At 41.6% G+C, this 20563-nt stretch overlaps 1 long non-coding RNA gene across 1 annotated transcript; it reads left to right on the forward strand.

Annotated features, from left to right (window-relative positions):
* The first annotated feature begins 8918 nt into the window (after window positions 1-8918).
* Window positions 8919-13414, forward strand: LOC115664930 (uncharacterized). Its single transcript, XR_004003653.2, has 3 exons — window positions 8919-9289; window positions 9381-9473; window positions 12937-13414. It is a non-coding gene; the product is annotated as an uncharacterized LOC115664930 (long non-coding RNA).
* Window positions 13415-20563: the final 7149 nt, after the last annotated feature.

Raw genomic sequence — 20563 nt, forward strand, 5'->3', positions numbered from 1 at the left:
TTAGTCGACGACAAATGGACCATGTATTTTAATGGTGCAACCAACTTATCTGGATCAAGAACTAAGGCAGTACTGATCTCCCCAGAAGGCCAACACTACCTGGTATCTGCGAAATTGGTATTTCCATGCACCAATAACGTCACTGAATACGAAGCATGCATTCTCGGCTTACAATTAGCCCTTTCAATGAAGGTAAAAAGGTTGCAAGTATATGGAGAATCTATGCTCATCATATTGCAAACAACTGGTGCATGGCAAACTCGAGATGCCAAGCTAATTCCTTATCACAGATATTTAGAAGAGATGATAGAAAGTTTCGAAGAGGTAACATTCGATTATTTCCCAAGAGCTCAGAATCATTTTGCAGATGCTCTTGCAACTTTGCCATCCTTACTACAAGCTGAAGATGGTATGGATATAAAATCATTGAGAATCAATACTCTTGAACAACCAGCTCATTGCATGATGGTCCAAGCAGAGTTCAACAACGAGCCATGGTATCATGATATCAAAAGATATCTTCAATCGGGAGAATTTCCTGAAGAAAGCCAACCAGGTGACAGGAAATTTATAAGGAAGATAGCCAATAAATTTTTCCTCAGTGGTCAAACCCTCTATAAGAAATCATTTGATTCAACCCTGTTAAGATGTGTGGATGCTACAGAAGCTGAACAGATTATGAAAAAAATTCATGAGGGGGAATGTGGACCACACATGAATGGACATCTTCTAGCCCGAAAGATTATGAGATTGGGATATTATTGGATAACAATGGAATCAGATTGCATCCAACATGTGAGATGTTGCCATCAATGTCAGGTTTATGGAGATAAAATTAATGCACCGCCAAATGAGCTACATAAAATGTCCGAGCCATGGCCATTTTCAATGTGGGGCATTGATATGATTGGTCCAATCTACCCCAAGGCCTCAAATTGACATCGGTTTATCCTTGTTGCTATTGACTATTTCACTAAATGGATTGAAGCAAACTCCTACACAAATGTTACTGCCAAGAACGTTGCAAGATTCATCAGGCGGGACATCATTGCTAGGTATGGAGTTCCAGAAGCAATAATTATGGACAATGGCTCAAATCTAAACAACATGATCGTAGATGATTTACTCGAACACTTCCATGTTCGACATTTGAACTCATCTCCATATCATCCACAAATGAATGGAGCAGTTGAAGCAGCAAATAAGAATATCAAGAAGATACTGGCTAAGACAGCCGAAAATTATTGTGATTGGCATGAAAGGTTGCCGTATGCTCTGATGGCATACCGAACTTCAATTCGAACATCAACTGGAGCAACCCCATTTTCTTTGGTTTACGGAATGGAAGCAGTGCTACCTGTTGAAGTAAAAATTCCTTCATTAAGGATACTATCTCAGTTAAAGCTTTCAGAAGCTGAGTGGATCCAACAAAGATATGAACAACTCAACATGATCGATGAAAAGAGATTAAGAGCTATATGCCATGGGCAGGCTTATCAAAGACGAGTGGCTAAATCCTTTAATCGAAAGGTGAAACCGAGAAATTTCAAAACAGAGGATTTAGTAGTGAAGAAAGTCATCTTCAACAATTCAGATCCTCGTGGCAAATTCACTCCGAATTATGAGGGTCCATATATTGTCAAGAATGTTCTTCCTGGAGGAGCATTGATTATTGTAGATATGGTAGGAACAGAACTGGCCTATCCTATAAATGCAGATACTGTTAAGATTTTCTACCCATGAAATGAAGATGAACATTCAAGAAACGATTTGGGTCACTTTAGAACATGTGCATATCATGCATATCATGCATGCCATGCATTTCATGAACATGTTTATTTGTTTTGTAGGAGAAAGCAAAAAGAATCTGAACCAGTTGATGATTTCAGAATTCCCAATGAAATTATCAAATAGTAGAGGGAAGTATCACTTCCAATTCTATTTTCCATCGATATCCTCTAATGTGCTTTCCTTTTTATCATCCCCAGGGAAACAAAGAAAAGAGGGCAACAAAAGAAGAGTCCCCAGTGGAGTCGCCAAGCTTGTCGCGCCGCGCTTTTTTTTTTAGGCTTTCGGGATTTGCATGCTAAGGAGTTATTTCCGTGTAAGGGTCTCTCCCAGACCATACCTCACGTGACAGTGGAAGGTAATTTCCTATTTAGTCTAGGTTTGTGATTTTGGAGTCGCCACTAGTCATTATTAGTAGGTAGACTAGAAACATAATCGAGGTACGGGAGAAATACCACGATTCTACGAATCAGAGAATCTGAGTACGGGGACTTGGTTACGTTATTGATCCCGAATCGAGATCCCTAATGCCCTTTCGGTACCTAAGAACGATACGATGTCTAACGTGTCATGCGAATTTCCGAGGCTTACCCACTAATTCTATCTGTTCTAATCGCAAGAAAGACCAAACAAGTATTAAACGCACAATCGAAGTCAATCGAAGTCAATCAAATCAATCAATCCTAAGTGGTCTCTAAAAACGAAAATCAATCAAAACATCCAAACCCTAATGAAGCTCTAGAAGTTTATTCATTTCATGATTTACATTTTTTAGAGTTTTAGGGTTTTTTAGGGATTGTAACCCCTAAATTTGGGATTTTCTAAAAATGCCACTTAGGCACTTCCGAAAATTCAAATCTCACCTTTTATGGTTGGCCACGGTGTTTTTGGACCTTTCTGTGAATTTTTAAAATTTTTGAATTTTTTTTTTGAAAAATGTTTTTAAACCGAGAATTGATTTTTATGGTTTTCTGAAAATTTTTATAAATTTTCCAATTTTTCAATTTTTTTATTGATTTTCCAAATTTTTTACATTTTTATTTGTATTTTTTGAATTTTCTGAATTTTTTTATGAATTTTCTGAAAATTTTGGAATTTTATGAATTTTCTGACAATTTTTCAATTTTTTATGAATTTTCTAATTTTTTTTTAATTTTTATGAATTTTCTATTTTTTTTCTTTTTTCTTTTTCTTTTTCTTTTTGAATTTTCCCCCCGGTTAGTAAATCGGGCTGGTCCGGTTCAGCCCGGTACGGCTTGACTGAACCGGGCCTCGCCGACGCTGGCGCCGATCGTTCCTTCCGGCGAGCACGGTGCCCAAAACGGCACCGTTTCGGGCTTTCTTCACTGGGGCATTTCTCCGAACAGGTGGTGTGCATGAATCTGGGTTTGATGTTTTCGAGGCCGTCGGTTTGTGCTCGTTGCCGACGACCCTCCAGCAACTATTTCACCACCCTGATTGCACCATGGTGATGTCCCTACATTCACTATTTCACCACCCTGATTGCACCATGGTGATGTCCCTACATTCTATTTTTCATTTAGCCTACTAGGAACACCGACGGACGATCACCGACCGGCGAAAACCGAACCTAAAAATGCCAACACAAAACTGACGGGGTAAGTACAGCGCAAGTACCATAACTTTTGTACGGAGGACACTTAAGTGCCAAAACTTTTTTTTGGCTTACTTGAGTGCCATAACTTAAAAAAAAAAGATCACTTAAGTGCCACTTGCGAGCTGGTCATGAGGGCCCGAAACCGCGGCTTTTCCAGATGAACAATGACCTTCCCGGTGAGGCGAGCACCACCAGCTTGAAGAGGGGGTGTCGGTGAATCATTCCATGGCCTCCGTTCGTCTCAAAATTTCCGTTTTAGCCTCCGTTGACGAAGGTAAAAATGCTTCGTAGTCACACATTTATTGAGCCAATTTGTGTGACTACGAAGCATTTTTACCTTCGTCAAGGGAGGCTAAAACGGAAATTTTGAGACAAACGGAAGCCGTGGAATGATTCATCGATACCCCCTCTTCAAGCTGGTGGTACTAGCCTTGCCAGGAAGGTCACCGTTTAGCTGGAAAAGCCGCGGTTTCAGGCCCTCACGACCAACCCCTCTGATAAGCTAGTCGTGAGGGCCTGAAACCGCGACTTTTCCGGTCGAACAGTGACCTTCCCAGCGAGGCGAGCACCACCAGCTTGAAGAGGGGGTGTCGGTGAATCATTCCATGGTCTCCGTTCGTCTCGAAATTTCCGTTTTAGCCTCTGTTGACGAAGGTAAAAATGCTTCGTAGTCACACAAATTGGTTTGATAAATTGTGTGACTACAAAGCATTTTTACCTTCGTCAACGGAGGCTAAAACGGAAATTTCGAGACGAATGGAGGCCATTGTGTGACTACGAAGCATTTTTACCTTCGTCAACGGAGGCTAAAACGGAAATTTCGAGACGAACGGAGGCCGTGGAATGATTCACCGACACCCCCTCTTCAAGCTGGTGGTGCTCGCCTCGCAGGGAAGGTCACCGTTCGACCGAAAAAGCCGCGGTTTCAGGCCCTCACGACTAGCTTGTCAGAGGGGTTGGTCGTGAGGGCTTGAAACCGCGGCTTTTTCAGCCAAACGGTGACCTTCCCGGTGAGGCGAGCACCACTAGCTTGAAGAGGGGGTGTCGGTGAATCATTCCATGGCCTCCGTTCATCTCAAAATTTCCGTTTTAGCCTCCGTTGATGAAGGTAAAAATGCTTCGTAGTCACACAAATCGGCTCGATAAATGTGTGACTACGAAGCATTTTTACCTTCGTCAACGGAGGTTAAAACGGAAATTTCGAGACGAACGGAGGCCATGGAATGATTCACCGACACCCTTTCTTCAAGCTGGTGGTGCTCGCCTCACCTAGAAGGTCATTGTTCGGTCGGAAAAGCCGCGGTTTCAGGCCCTCATGACCAGCTTGTAAGTGACACTTAAGTGATCTTTTTTTTGAAAGTTATGGCACTCAAGTGAGCCAAAAAAAAGTTATGGTACTTAAGTGTTCTCCGTATAAAAGTTATGGCATTTGCGCTGTACTTACCCGCATAACTAACCTTTCCAACCTTTCTAATATTCACTTATGTTCTGATCGCCCTAGCCGTTTTCTATCGGTCAAATCGCTAACAAAACATCAAGCAAAGATCAAGGAAGACTAACTTGAATGGCCTAAGGCCACGGTGACACTTCGACGAGGGTTCCCGAGCTCCGGCGAGACGGTTCAATGGACGACCGAGATGATTCATGCATATTTTCCAATCAAAATGAGATAAAATGACTGTTTCGTTCGATGATCAGGAGTAATTGCCGAACTGATCTGCACCCCAAGAGTTGTTCCTTGACACTTGATCTTCACCCTGGTGGTCTTGGTCTGGCCGAAAGAGCTCGAAATTGACCGGAAAAGGCTCGGTTTCAGGCCTTCGGGACCAGCTGATTCAACTGAAACAGTAAAGGGGAGGTTTCGGCCAAACTCCGATTCGCCGATGCTCCACCGTCCACAAATACTCCTATCTAGAAGTACTGGAGACTCATCAAATGTAACTTTTCTGTTGACAACGGTTGAATTTAATTCCGGGCACCACAATCGATAACCTCGCTCACCTTGTGCATAACATAGGAACATGCACTTTCTTACCTTTTCATCGAGCTTACCATCACTTACTCGAATATAACACGGGGCAACCAAATATTCTAATAATAGAATAATCAGCAACGTTACCTGACGACACTTCTTCGGGAGTCCGACATCCTATCGCGGTCGATGGGGAATTATTCATCAGGTAGCCTGTCGTACTAAGCACATCCGCCGGGAATTTTTTAGCCATACTAGCACTAGAGAGCATTTTAGGGGCCATCTGTAGTAATGTTCTGCTCATCAATTTTGCAACATGTTGTGGTTCATTGGCACTAGTGCCATGTTTCGCTATACTTTCCTTCATACAGAATTCGTTTAACAGTTTCGAGCAAAACTCCATACTATTGTCAGTTTGCACCTGTTTGATCATCTTACCGGTTTCCTTTTCGATCAAAGCTCTCAATTGCCTGATCCTGACAATAGCATCAAACTTGGGTCTAAGCACAAACACCCAAGTCATTGTCGAGTAGTCATCAACAACTGTTTGCATAAATCTAGCACTCTTCCTCGAAGGAAACCATGACAACTTATGAACATCCAAATGAATTAATTCTGCACTATTCATGGTTTCTTTGACAATGTCACTGAACTGCACTTTCTGCTGTTGATCTAAATCACAGCATCTGCATACATTCAGTTCGTTAGCATTATAACCACATCGCAAATTCCTTTCACTTGGAACCTTTAGGCTTTTCTCGTTAATGTGTCCCAAACGCATATGCTGCAATTCAGACTCTTGAACCGGTGCATTCGACGTCTCTGCGGCGAATTCCATCACTGTCTCACCTTGAAGTTCATATAGTGCTTGATTCCTTTCATTATTATCAAGGCACCTCGAACAATTTTTAGAACTCTATATTCTGAAGAATACCGACACTCAGCTGAATCCACAGCATTCAAGGAAATTAATTTTTTCTTTAACTTTGGAATATACCTCACTCCAGTCAATGTCCACACAATACCATAATGCATATTGACTCTAACATCACCAACACTTATAACATCGCATTCAGAATTGTTTCCCAACATCACTTTATTACTATCCGTGCAATGATAAATAGTAAACCAGTTGCTGTTTGGTGTAGCATGAAAAGAACAACCAGAATCCATAATCCATTCGCCAAACGACGAATCATCAGTGACAGACAAGACATAATCAATAATATTTGAATTACCATCAGCTGTAGCTGCAACATCATCCGTAGACTCAATTCTAATTCCCTTACTCTTGTAAGATGCCCCCTCTTGCCACAACTGCAACAGACAGCACCATCAGTCCTAGACTGATTTCGTTTATTCGTGTTTATACTACTTCCGCTAATGCGAGCATTAGTTCTTCCTCTATTTTCACCTACTAAAGCAGCAGATACATGTTCACCAGATTCTCTATGTCCTCACTTAGAAGTAAATCTCGAACATCATCAAATGTCAAGCTTGTTAGCCCAGAGGAATTACTAACAATAGTAATAGTAGTATTCCAACTATCAGGCAATGGGGATAATAGAATCAAAGCATGTACCTTATCTTAAAAGTCAATATCAACTGAACTCAATTGACTAACGATCACATTAAATTCATTAATATGATAAGCAACTGATGCACCTTCGCTCATCTTTAAGTTAGAGAGACGTCGCATCAAGTAGACTTTATTGATCGCAGAGGGCTTCTCGTACATGTCCGACGGGACTTCCATTAAAACCGTAGTGGTTGTCTCTTTCACGATATTAAACGCAACTTTACAAGCCAATGTCTACCGAATAACACCCAAAGCTCATTCGTAGTTAGCTTGCTTCGTCGTCTCTGGTTTCTCCCCAGATAGGGACAAGTACAGTTTCATATGATATAGACGATCCTCAATCTGTATCTTCCAAAAACCAAAATCTTTCCCATCAAATCTATCGATTATCATTTTTCCTTCTTCTGTCACCATCAATTCGCTTCAACTCAGGCAAGCCTTGCTCTAATACCATTTGTTAGGAGTGTGCAGTAGAAGCCCGATACCTTCACCTAGGGAGATCGCCAAAACGGAGCTTAAGTCTGAGTCAGTCAATATATCAAGTTAGACCCATATTCACTCAAAAGTTTAAGCTAATGAGTTATGGGCTAACTATCATATATTAACTGTTCAACGCTACACCAATACTCCTATGTGGGACTTTTCTAACACAACTTACAAGTGCATTTTATGTTAGGTATGCTCCCTCTTAATTTAGGTATTCTTTTGCATCCATCTCAACTTGAATCTCCAAGTGATTACAATGCACCCGCAACTATGCACAGCAACCATCATCAGACCAACAATGACAACAATTTTCACCCGAAACAAGCGTCAATTATGAGATTTCTTTTTTGAGATATTTCACCAAACACCGGAACAGATTGGAGGCCCACCAATCGACCATCGACTCTGATAAGGAAGCAATCGAATAGCAAAATTGACAGAATAAAAAAATAAATCGGACACAAGATTTACGTGGTTCGGTCGTAGTGACTTATGTCCACGGGGAGAGCAGCAATGAATTCCACTATAGATCAAGTGATACAACGGAGATTACAACCATACTCGAGTTACTCAAACCCTCTCGGTATTTCTCAAGTCCCCAATTACACCCAATAATGCATATAGTGTTTTGCCCATAATTCCTCACGAAATAATTTCTCAATCTCACGAAGAAATTGTACATAAATCTTACCACAAGATTTACTCAACTTGAATACTAAATTATTAATGTAATTGCATGAACGATATTAATACCAAGCGCTCGCGGGAAAAACGGCGCTTTAATACCCATGCTACTCTTTTGACATTAGCCCACCTCAATGCTCCCACAAGCTGAATATTTATGCATAAAGTCATGTGACCGAATTGCAGAAGGAAACCAAGTCTACTTTCCCATTTTGTTGTTTCGTTGACCAACCTTTATACGGAAATTGATTTCTGTAATCTACAGATCTGGAACTTCTCTTTGGGCGATTGTTGACCGAGTCAATGTCCAACTCTTCAATGCACTCAGCCGGGAAATTGACTCACGTAATTTCCTTTTTCTGTTTTGCTTTACGGGCACTACAGGAAATCCTTCACTTGGACTATACCGAACAAGAAATATAATTTCCATAGCATGCCACCGCGAACATCGGTTTTGTTCACGAGCTTAAATTCGAGACATATATATTTTTTTGATCGAAAAAGTCGCTAACATTGATAGTCAAGAGTTTTTAGACAAGAAGCCCAAAGCAGGGGCATCAAAGCACAATAAATCCCAAGATAGAGATAAAGAATTTAAACGATGGGACTTAACTACTCAATTCGCAACTCTGTTTGCAGCCCTTCCACAGTGGGCCAAGGAAATCTTGTCAAAATGGGCCATTCGGGTTCGAGCGTCTGCAATCAGAACACTTACTTCCCACGACACATGAGAATCACTTAACATAGCTTAAGTTAGAACTGAGCAATCTGTCTCTAAGCCCTAAAGTACGACAATGCCTCCAATAGAGCCATCATCTTCGTTTGAATCGCCGAGGAAGTAGCGATTTTTTTGACGAATCCATCCAGCAAAGCTCCAGATTCATCATGGAGGACACTGGCGATTACTCCCTCCGTGCTGCCGTCGACGAAAGTTCCATCGAAATTGATCTTGAAGGACTGGCTGTTCGGTGGATGCCAATTCGGAGGTAAAGTTGCCTTATCAGTGTCAAGTTTCAAACTTTTAGGGTTCCATTTGCTGTAATTTCTGACCATAGCTTGCGTTAAAGCAATTAGCGATTGTGGGTCTGGGGATTTACGCCGAAACACTAAATCGTTCCTTGCTTTCCATATAAACTAGAGAAGAACTGCGATTCTTTCAAAGGTAAGTGGGTTGCCTGACTGCGTGAGAAAATTTTGTAGCCACTCTTCCATTTGGGTGATGTTTTGACCCGAGACTTGTACATTTACTTCAGGGTTTTTCCAAATCTCGTACGTCCAAGGGCACAACAAGAGGAGGTGTTCCACAGTTTCTGCTTCTCGATTGCAAAAGGGGCAAGCTGGCTGAGGTAAAATCTTTCGCTTATAGAGGTTTTCTTTGGTAGGAAGTCCATTTTGGCACACATTCCAGAGAAAGATTCTGACTTTGGGGGGGATGGGTGTGTAGGTGCCAAATATGGTACCATAACTTACGGGGTGGCTAATAAGAAGATGAGACTTGGGATGTGTTCTGTTTGTTTCCTCTTCACGGAGCAAATTGTATGCACTTTTGATTGAATACTCTCCTGACTTGGAACCCGTCCACACCAATTTATCTTGTGTAAGATGAGTCCTCAAAGGCACAACCAGAATCTCACTCACTATTTGTTCGTCAAAAAGACTTATGATCAATTGTTCATCCCACTTGTCCTCCTCATGTGAAATCATGTCAGCTACTTTAGTTGGATCGCTTAAGTTAGCTGGCCTGGCCCTCTAATAGTTCCTCTTTCGAGCCATCTATCTTCACGAATTCTGATGTTCTCTCCTGTTCCAACTGACCACATAACAAACTTCGATATCGATTCTCTGCCCATCAAGATACTTTGCCAACCTCAGGAGGGGCGAGACCCCTTTTCAGCTTGCCAAAAGGATCTATTAGGAAAGTAAATTCCTTTTAAAACCTGGCTCCATAAAGATTCTTGGTTCTGTGCTAATCTCCATGCTTGGTTGCCAAGCATGGCTCTATTAAAGGATATCAAGTCCTTGAAGCCCATTCCCCCTTTATCTTTCCTGGTTTTAAGCACCTCCCATCTTTTCCAATGAAGACCTGACCTCGATTCGCTGTTTTTCCACCAGAAATTAGCAACCTTCTTTTCTATCGACTGACATATTGAGATTGGAATTTTAAAGATAGACATAGCATATTGTGGGAGAGCTTGTACCACATTTTTTATCAGAACTTCCTTACCCGCCTTCGATATTAAATTTTCCTTCCTCCCTCTAGTTTTGTATTTACTCTTGGCAATATCCATGCAAACATTTGTTTCTTGGAAGCACCCCGGTTAGAAGGAATCCCTAAGTATTTCCCAGTCTTCTTAATGACAGGCACACGCAGCTCATTTGCCATATTCCTCTGTAAGTTCTGAGGGTAGCTTGAGCTAAAGAAAATGCCAGACTTGTTCAAGTTTATCGCTTGCCCAGATGCATAGCAGTATTAATGTAGTATCAATGCAAGATTCTGACATTCTATCACTTTTCCATCTAAGAAAAATATTGAAGCATCAACAAAGAGTAGATGAGAAAGGACTAGACAGTACCTGTTTAGCTTTATTCCAATAATAGTTTCGTCATTCACTGATTTTCTCGTGAGGGCCGAAAGGGTATTGGCCACCAAGATAAACACGTAAGGAGAGATGGGGTCCCCTTGTCAAAGATCTCTTGAAGGATGAACGAACGGTAGTGGCTCACCATTCAACTTTACACTCAATGAGGCTGAATTCACGCATTTCATAACCCTATCCACCCACCATTTACATAATCCCATTGTTAGCATGCAAGCTTCCAAGAAATCCCACTCCACTCTATCATAAGCTTTTTTCATGTCTAGTTTCAACACCGCCTGGAACTTTTCCTTTCTTTTCATAACTCTCAATTAATGAAGCACCTTCTGCACTACAATAATATTATCTTGTAGTTGTCTGCCGCCCACAAACGCACTTTGCTCTCCTGCTATTAGGTTTGGGAGCCAAGGTCATAATCTATTAGCCAAGACCTTCGAAATAATCTTGTAGGAGAAGTTGCAAAAGCTGATTGGTCTGAATTGATCAAGGCTTTCCGGGTTTTTAACTATTGGTATCAATACAATGTGAGTCCTATTTAATTCTGGATTGAGATACCCAGAATTTAAAAAATTCCTTACTTCCTCAAAATCCCCCATTTTAATCTCCTCCCAATGTTGTTGGTAAAACTGGCCATTTAACCCATCCGGTCCGAGAGCCTTCATTGAGCCTAGCTGGAAAGCTGCAAGTTTAACTTCTTCCATTGTAAGTTTAGTTGTTAAATGTTGATTCATCTCATTGGTAACTAGAGCTGGAATTTGTTGCAAAATTGGATTAAAATCTTGGTTTCCCACTGAATTATAAAACTCCTTGAAAAACTCCACTTTCATCTCTTTCAGTCTCCTGGGGTCATGGGTTCAAACATCTTCTACATTCTTTAGCATAGAGATTCTATTTCTTTGTCTTCTTTGAATTGTTGTAGCATGGAAATATTTTGTGTTTTTGTCTCCCCATTTTAGCTAGCACAATCTCGACCTTAAGCTCCAGTACATTTTCTCTCTTCTCCACAAGTTCTCTGTCTGTTCAGTGAGTTCCTGCTGTCTTCCTCTGTTTGCATTTAATGCTTGGTTGCTAATAATGCCTTGCAGCTCATCTTTCAGCATTTTTATCTACTTGTGGCTATTGGGGAAGGTTTTCTTGCTCCAAATAGCTAATTCAATGGACACTGCTCTTATTTTCTTCACTAAATTGGCACTAGCCATGCTAGATGAGTTTCAGATGTCCTTAATAATCTTGCTACACTCCTCATTTTCCAGCCATAAAGCCTCGAACTTGAAATACTTCTTCCTCTTCACTGGTTCAGCTTGTAGAGACAGTAAAATAGGGCTGTGGTCCGAGCCTATAGCGGGAAGTTCGAAGGTTTCTGCTTCAGGGAACAATAGCCTTCATTCTATAGTACACACCGCCCTATCTAATCTCTTTTTAACGAATTGCTCCTCTTCTCAATTATTTGCCTAGGTAAACGCACAACCCTTGCTTTCCATATCCATTAACCCACACGCATTAAGAAAGTCTCTAAAGGCGTTTAATCTGTATAGCTCATAATCTCTTTTACCGACCTTTTCCCAATCATATAAAGTTTCATTAAAATCCCCTAAACACACCTAAGGTTGGGTATTCAGGGCAAGTATCTGCTGAAGTTGCTCCCAAGTACGTAATCTCTCTTGAAAATTTGTAGGTGCATGGACAAATGTTGCTCTGAAAATTCTTCTCAGCTGAATGTCCTCAAGAGAAACATCAAGGAACACATTTGTGGCTGAATACACATTAACAGTAATGCCGTCATTCCATAATAGAGCCAATCCCCCACCAATCCCTACTGGGTTCACCACATAGTAGTGCTGGAAGTTTAATTTTCTTCTTACTCGTCGAACTACTGATTCTTGATTTTTCATCTCCATCAAGAATACCAAACTTGGCTTTTCTTGAGCCACGATGGCTCGTAGGGCTCGAATTGTCAAGGGTGTGCCCAACCCTTGACAGTTCCAACATAGTAGCTTCATTTGTAACCCGGTGGCTTATTAGGGTTAGCCACCTAAGCCCGTCCCTATGATCCACCTTCGATCAAATCTTTCAATTTTTGTTAAGGAATTTCCTCAACCACCTTGGCTACGACATCCTCTGACCACATTTTACCAAGTCATCTACACATAGTGGCAAACCTTTGTTCCTTATCTAACTCACCCTCTATGTTGCTACTGATCTTTTGTCACAGGAACATACCTCGAAGAACTCCAATCACCTCAGACCACTACAGGGCATAACCGAGAAGAAGGAAGCCTGGGAGCATGTATCTTGCTTGCTGACTTTCACCCATTTCCTTTTCTGTATAGGCTGAAGCTTTGGAGAGGCAAAGGCGAGAATAGATGGTAAGAGAAGTATCAATGAGGGGGAGATGCTTCGTTGGGGTACCGTATGGTGAGATGATGTGGGTAAGGGTGTATGGTGAGATGATGTGGGTATGGGTGAATCGTAAAAAGTAGTGATGGAAGACATGGATTTAGGGTTTTTTAGGGTAAGCTCTCACCATGGATAGGGCAAGCTCTTACTAGAAGAGAGAGAAAGCTCTTACAAGAAGAGAGAAAGCTCCTACAGGAAGAGAGAAAGCTCTCGAGACATATTTTAACAGGCGTAATGTATACCAAAATGCCTCTGCATTGTCAGATTTGGTGGGACGGATAACGCAGTTATCTAATAATATCTCGTGACTCATATGATGTCGGGCGATTTTCTATGTGTAGAGTTGGTGAAAACAATGTCTAAATGGACAAAGAATTTTCATGTATGCACGTGTTAAGATCTTAAGACTATTTTTAGATGTGGCAAACATGCGAACTTCACAGACGTCGTCAAGCTTTAGTGACTAGCAACTGCTCGTTCTCTAATGGGAGGAGTTTTGGAGCAGTATATCGAGGGGAAAAGACATAGTTCTGATCAATTGTTTGATATTATGTTACAGAAGGAGCGAAGAAATACAAGGATGTGGATATTCTAATTTCTTTGTCTGGTTGCTACATCAATATACTTCGGGAACGTGAAAGAAGTTCAAACCAAATGAAGCATTCATGGAGATATGCGTATCAATTGGCAAAAGTATCCATTCTCATTGTTAGCATTGCCTCCAGTTTGCGGAAGTGGGAAAGAAAAATGGCTATTCATTCTTTTACGGGACATTTCTAAACGTTTGGAGATGGATTGTTCCGGGAGAGAAAAAAGAGAGGTTTTTACAAGATACCGCAAGCAAAAAGGGCCAGAATTCCTGATTGGGTTGCTAAGGCCCAACGACTTAACAATCTTCCATTAAATTGGGTTACCAATTCACCACAAGCACTTTTGCTTTTGCTTAATCATAAATCCCAATTTGTGGGCTCTAATGTTTAACTCTTTTAATTGAATAAAATTTGCTTTCGACGAAAAAAATAATAGTAAATTTACTTTTTAAATTTATCTTTTCGAGAGGTTGCCATCTCGTCGCAAAGGCTATCACGGTCTATTATTTCCCATTATAAATTAATCGTAAAAAATGGTCAACTGACAAGTTAAAGAGAACTTCTGATGCTACAAATCCAAATAAGAATCATTTAATTCCAAGATTGTTTGATTAGGCCCAGATACTAAAACATCAGGGGTCAGTTTGGGGGAAAAATAAAGAAGTTAATTCTTGGTTTTGACCAAGTGTAGTGACTCTCTTTGCTTGATAAGCTTAATGAATGTAATGTACCGAGTACAATTTGTAACCCTACTTGATTGATTGATGATTTGTGTGTTTGATTTCAATTAGAGTTTGAATTCCTTTGGAATGTCCTCGACATTGCATGTAATATTCATTGCTTGATATCGTATCGGGTTACTTTTTGTAATTTAGTTACTTACATTTTATTAGGCCTAATACCCTAAAAAACCTCAAACTTTAGCTTTTGTCCAGATTTTAGATTTTGTCTCATAAAAAACCTCCAACTTTAGGTCCTGTCTCAATTCTATCATAAATTTTTTTTTTGTTCCATAAAAAACCCTCAACTTTAGGTCATGTCCCAATTCTATCATAAACATTTTTTTGTTCTATGAAAAATCCCTAACTTTAGGTCTTGTCCCAATTTTAACGCCCAGTCCCAATTTTAGTCTAAAATTTTTACAGTCTTATAAAAAACCACAAAATTTTACTTGAGTTATAAATATGCTCACATTAACCCTCATTCTAAAATTTCTCGTTGGAAACTGAGAGATGGAAAACTCCCGAGTACAAGTTGTTCAAGTATCCCAAGTATGAGCTGTTCGAGAGTCCCGGGTGCGAGCTCTCCGACCGCTAGAGATGGAACATTCTCAAGCATGAAAGATCAACCAGCGCAAAATCACTAAGGGTGATTTTAACAAAGGGTTAATTGAGAGCAAATTTGGAACTCAAGTAAAAGTTAATGATTTTTTATAAGACAAAAAACAATTAGAGTGAAATTAAAACTTGACTTAAAACTGAGAATTTTTACGAGACAAATAAAAATTTTAGGGTATAATTGGTATTGAACCCAAAATTGAGGATTTTTTTTTGTACAAAAAAAAAGGTTTAGGATAGAATTGGGACTGTATCTAAAGCTGTGTTCGTTTGCGGAAAAATATTTTTCGGGAAAACATTTTCCGTGTTTTCCGGTGTTCGGGGGCGGAAAATGTTTTCCGTGGGAAAACATTTTCCTTCCCCACCCCCAAATCTTTCATTGTTTTGAGGAAAATGATTCCCTCTTTCCACAAAGAGGAAATCATTTTCCCCCAAATTGAAGGCAAAATTGCCCATGGGAGGGAAAATGTTTTCCGCGGGAGAGGAAGTTGATCGCCGGTCACCGCCGTTGGCCGCCGCCCGAGCCGGCCGCCCGCCGCCGGTCGCCGGCCGCTCGCCGCAGCCGCAGCTGCCGCCGCCGGCTGCCGGCTCGCCGGCGCCCGCTTTCGCCCGCCCACCGGCCACCGGTCGCTGGCTGCCGGCTGGCCTGCCCACCGGCCAAGCCCGGCTGGTCGCTGCCGCCCGCCCTCGGCTGCTCGCCTTGCCCCGCCGGCCACATTTGTCGCTGGCCGCCGGCCGCCCCGCCCACCGGCCGCCGCTGATCGCCCGCCGCCGCGGATCGCCGGCCGCCTACGGCCGCCCGGCGAAAAATATTTTCCGAAACTTTTTCATATTGATCGCCGAACACCGAAAAATTATGTTCCGGGAAAACATTTTCCAGGAAAATGACTTCCGGAAAAATATTTTCCAAAAGGAGAATATTTTCCGCCAAACGAACGGAGCATAAAGTTGTCGATTTTTTATGGGTCAAAAAAAATTTAAGGTAGAATTGGGACATGACCTAAAATTGGAGGTTTTTTATGAAACAAAAGGTAAGATTGAGACAAAAGCTAAAGTTTGTGGTTTTTTAGGGTATTAGGCCCATTTTATTACCGCTTTTGATGTGTTTGTTTTTACCCTTTTATGTCATTTCCTTGATTGTTTTTTTTTCTTATTTCATTTAGCTTAGTTGGATGGTTAGGGCATGTACTAGGAACATACTAAACAGAAAAACATCTTGGTCACTTAGTGGGCAATAACTCATGGACCCGACACTTAGCTAACAAATCAATCAAGTTAGGTTAATGAAAGGGTATTAGTTGAGTAAATTGGTGTAATTAATTCCCGTACTTAGATCTGGTTGCATAGAAGTGAGATGGCTCATAGTCGGCCCCAATAAGCTAGTGGCGACTCTCTCATATGACAAGATTCTCATAGGGTTTTTTTTTTGTCTTAGGATTATAATAGGTTAATCAATTAAATTGAACCTTCCAATGTCATTAGAGGTAAGCATTTGGAGACTTGTGCCTATTGAGGACCGTTGGTCCACCTTTGACATTACCTCTAATCCTACTCTCCGAATGCAAAGACCGCTTCGAGAAGGTCGCAACAATCTCTAGCCTCAGGTGACCCCGTATCTTGAGTCGCCTAAGGCTAGGCTGCTACGTGAGTGAGCCCTCGACCTAGTTTGCGGAGGGGCCAAGACAAAAGATGAAGACAAATAGTCCAGCAATGGGGCATGACTATAGAATACGATGGCATAGCGACAAAAGGCGGCACGTAGTCGATCGTGGTGGGGCACGGTGGCTGATGCACATCGTAGGAGAGGAGAGAGAGAGGAAATGTGTGTTTACGGTTTTGTTCAGGTGTTTTAGGAAAATTAGCTTAAAATATAAGGGAATTATTGGTCAAGTAGGTTTTTTTCTGACAAAAAACCGAGACAAATTAACATAAAATATCTCAATTGTCTAAAAAATGTCTAAAAATAACATAACCTTCTAAACCTAAAAAAAAAGTCAAATCGGCAAAAGGACACTACAAATGCCATAAGTTGTGTACGGAGGTCACTTTGGTGCCATAACTTTTTTTTGGATCACTTTGGTGCCAAGTCGGAGGAAAAGAGATTACTTAAGTGCCAACTCCGGTAAGTTTGGCCGGAAATCCGACGTGGCATTTTTCATTAATTTCTGACACCGACGTGGCTCGCCGGAGGATGAGTCGGCGTGTACAGTCAACATTTTTTATTTTAAATAATTTTTTCCTTTTTTTCTTTTTTTTTTCCTCTTCTTTCCTTTTTCCTTTCTTTTCTTTTTTTTCTTTTCTCCCCTTGCCGGCCAGTTGCCGATGGCCGGGCCGGTCATTGGCGAAGCCTGGGAAGGGCTGGGCGAGTGCGGCCTTGCCTATGTCCGGCAAGGGGCGGCCTCGCCAGATCTGGGCGAGATGACCCTCGCCGGCGACTAGCGAGGCCGCCCCTCGCCGGCCATGGGCGAGGGGCGGCCTTGCCAGATCTGGGCGAGGTGACCCTCACCGGCGACAGTCGAGGCCGCCCGTTGCTGGTCATGGGCGAGGCCGCCCCTCACCAGATTTGGCGAGGGGCGGCCTTTCCAGTTGCCGGCGAAGGTTGCCTCGCCCAGATCTGGCGAGGCCGCCCCTCGCCGGCCATGGGCAAGGGGCGGCCTCGCCTATTGCCGGCGAGGGTCGCCTCGCCAAGATCTGGCGAGGGGCAGCCTCGCCTGTCGCCGGCAAGGGTCGCCTCGCCCAGATCTGGCGAGGCCGCCCCTCGCCGGCCATGGGCAAGGCCGCCCTCGCCCAGCCCTTCCCGGGCTTCGCTGGTGGCCGGCCCGGCCACCGGCAACCGGCCGGCGAGGGGAGAAAAGAAAAAAAAGAAAAGAAAGGAAAAAGGAAAGAAGAGGAAAAAAAAAAAAAAAAGGAAAAAAATTATTTAAAATAAAAAATGCTGACTGTACACGCTGACTCATCCTCCGGCGAGCCACGTCGGCGTCAGAAATTAATAAAAAATGCCACGTCGGATTTCCAGCGAAACTTACCGGAGTCGGCACTTAAATGATTTCTTTTCCTCCGACTTGACACCAAGTGATCAAAAAAAATGTTATGACACCAAAGTGACCTCCGTACACAATTTATGACACTTGTAGTGTCCTTTTGCCAAGTCAAATCTTTCTTGCGTGCAACAAAAATGACACCGTTACAAATTCTGTAAATTTTCATCGTTAAATAGCCACGTGTTGTTCTATATGTCTCATTGTCCTGTCATACATAGTGAACTGCGTTAATTACGATCAAGTATGATTTTTTTAGTACAAATGAAGGAAATTTTCTCTGAGGCAGCGGGGGGAGTATTAAGATTCTCTTCCATAGATAGTTCCATTGATGTCAATGGCTTCAACTTTAATTAAGTTATTACCCAGAAATTTGGGGATCTTCAGCATTGATCTTAGTCTAATAGTGAGTTTTTCCGTCTGTCATTATTCTCCATGGCCATTGACAGGATGAAGATGTTTGTCATGTGTTTTTGTACTGGTGGTTGACACTACAGTTTAACTCTGGTTGGGTGATCTAAATCCATGAGCAAAACAGATCGACGATCCCGACAGGTTTTCGTTGCCTTATAGTTTGATCTTCAGTAGAGGAACCAGGTTTGTTTAGAATTATCACATACGTCTCTCTAAATGTGAGCTGTAACTGTATTTTAGCTCATAGTTAGTGGCAAAAGGGCTCCAGCGGTTGTCAATAACTTCACTACTGGGTCGTCGAGAAGTTCAACTTCTTTATTCAAGACACTTGATGCTTATCCGATTTTTCCCACCTGCAAGGTCCTTTTCATGAGATATGCTGAATCCTGTAGACATAAAAGAATATGCAAACAGGGCCTGTCTTGTTCCATTACTTTGAGCTTAACTTCTGGATTCGTATCGCAGGAGAAGAGAATCTAGAGGTTGTATCTTTGTAAGATTTTTGTGGGATATCATGCATGACTTGTATGATCCGGTTATCTTTTGCTTGACTTGACCCAAATATGCTTTCACACCAGATAACAAAATATTAAACCTTGTCTTCATTTCTGCGTCTTTAGTACCCAGAACATTAATGACAATCATAGTCCTCTGGTAATTTTTACTAGACATCATGTTATTTCTGTATTATGTTGTTCTTACGGTACAAATTCGATTTGCAACATGAAAAATCCTCCTTTTAAATACTCAACTTTCTTCTGCTTTCCATCTAATTAGGAAAACAAGAGAGCCTGTTACATCGCCTTATTTGTTTTTGTGTTTCACTCAAAATCAACAACAAAATCTTTTTTGTCTTCAAGTGCATCACTAAATAATAAAAAATCATCGCATATGAATGCTGCATCTCGGGTAGCTTCTTTCTCTCGGTGTCAGGTCGACGCTCTTAACGCCCATTATTAGAATATATAACACCCCCAATTCAGCCCTCCTCTCCACCCAATTCTCAAACCATCACTCCAAAGTCTCCATCTGCTGAAAATATGTCCTTATTTGCTAAGCCTGTAGGTGATGGACCAACAGAGAAACTCAAGAATGGGAAGAAGAGGGTTCCTCCAAGCAGAGGTCATATCAAGGTTTTGATCGTTTCTGATGTTATGAAGATACTAAATGAGCTGGTCTTTCGAAGAAAGAAAGAAGTTGCCGGCTTGGTCGATTGATCCGAATTCCTTAAAAATGTAGATGTTCCAGCATATCTCCAAGATCCTGCTTTTACCTCCCCCTTGCCATGTCAACTCCAGGTCCATTTTAATCCATTGTACTTGTGCAGAATAATGTACCCACCTTCGTCCTTCTACTTGCGAGTTACTTTCTTAGTGTACATTCCTCACGACTCGCAAGCCGCTTTCGTCATGACTATTGTACGTTCCTCCGAGTGTTGTGGATGAATTTATTCTGTGAATCGTTATCTCTATATTGGTACGCACCTAAAATTTCTAATGGCCACCTATTCTAGAGTTGTGTTCATTCTAGCAACGGCCTCTTGCACCAAAAGATGATTCCATTATCCAATTTTCAACAATCTTTCGTAGATGTCTTGAGGTGTATCACTTGTCAAGATATGTGGAAGTATTCGATGAGGGCGTAATGTATACCAAAAAGCATCTGGATTGTCAGATTTGGTGGGACGGATAATGCAGTTACCTAATAATAGCTCGTGACTCATATGATATCGGGCTATCTTTTGTGTGCAGAGTTGGTGAAAACAATGTCTAAACGGACAAAGAATTTTCATGTATGCACGTGTTATTATTTTGAGGTGTGGCAAACATACAAACTTGACAGACGTCGTCAAGCTTTAGTGAGTAGCAACTGCTTGTTCTCTAACGGGAGGAGTTTTGGAGTAGTATGTGGAGGGGGAAAACAAAGTTCTGTCAATTGTTTGATAGCATTACTGAAGGAGCGAAGAAATACAAGGAAGTGGATATTGTATTGTCTTTGTCTAGTTGCGACATCAATATACTTCGGGAATGTGAAAGAAGTTCAAACAAAATAAAGCATCCATG

The sequence above is a fragment of the Syzygium oleosum genome, unplaced genomic scaffold (genome assembly GCF_021117445.2).
Source record: "Syzygium oleosum isolate NSW1041296 unplaced genomic scaffold, Sole_v2.1 Sole_v2.12, whole genome shotgun sequence".
NCBI classification, from domain to species: Eukaryota; Viridiplantae; Streptophyta; class Magnoliopsida; order Myrtales; family Myrtaceae; genus Syzygium; species Syzygium oleosum.